The sequence below is a fragment of the Atta colombica genome, unplaced genomic scaffold, assembly GCF_001594045.1.
Source record: "Atta colombica isolate Treedump-2 unplaced genomic scaffold, Acol1.0 scaffold22, whole genome shotgun sequence".
NCBI classification, from domain to species: Eukaryota; Metazoa; Arthropoda; class Insecta; order Hymenoptera; family Formicidae; genus Atta; species Atta colombica.
The window spans coordinates 483,458-484,367 of record NW_017259316.1 but is presented as its reverse complement, the minus strand read 5'-3'; positions in this window follow the sequence as shown (position 1 = coordinate 484,367).

Genomic DNA, 910 nt, shown 5'->3' with positions numbered 1-910 from the left:
ATATTTATATGTATAAAATATTATATATATAAAAACAGTTCAATAAGATTAATATTCATACTTAACTATAGTATGATTTCTGTTAAAATAAAAATTTTTTAAAGTAAGAATTCGCTCGTATTAGCAAATTATACTAAACAGTCAATGATCGAGTTCATAAAAAGATATCAAAACAAATCTTTAATTTATAATAAAAACATTTAATAAAACTTTACAGTACGTTTCATGACCACATCTCAGATTAGAAATTTTTGCGTTTTTTACCTTTTGTTGAATTTCTTGATTTTGATATAGCCTTTTCAAAAAAAAAGACTTTAACATTACGGACTTTGGATTGTTCACGACTTCAGCTTGATATGAATTTGAACTGATTAGAAAAAAATACACAATAATGGCCTTCTTATATCTAAAATAAAGATTTAAAGCACACATTTAATTGTGTATCAGTATGTAAAATTATTGTGTATCAGTATGTGCAATTTAGCTTTTTGAATCATTGAATTTTGATTCTTCATCATCGTTTGACTCACAATTACATTGATAACCATATCAAGAAAGACTGTCCGACTTTTATATTTTATATTTATATTTTATATTTAATATTTTAATCTTGCTGAAGAAGAACCTGTCGCAAAACGTATTGTAGATTTTTATTAAATGTTTGTATTAACAATTAAAGATTTATTTTTATACCTTTTTATGAGTTCGATCATTGACCGAATTTTAGTATAAAATTTTAGTATAAAATTTTTTCATTTTATTTTAATTATTTTCTAAAAACATATTTACTTCTAATTGAAATAATTTTTTATTCATGTCACTAAACTAAATCACTAAACTTTTTGTATTAGATACTATCAAATACAATATAAGAAAATTTGTATTTATATGTAATTATATGTGTAAATAC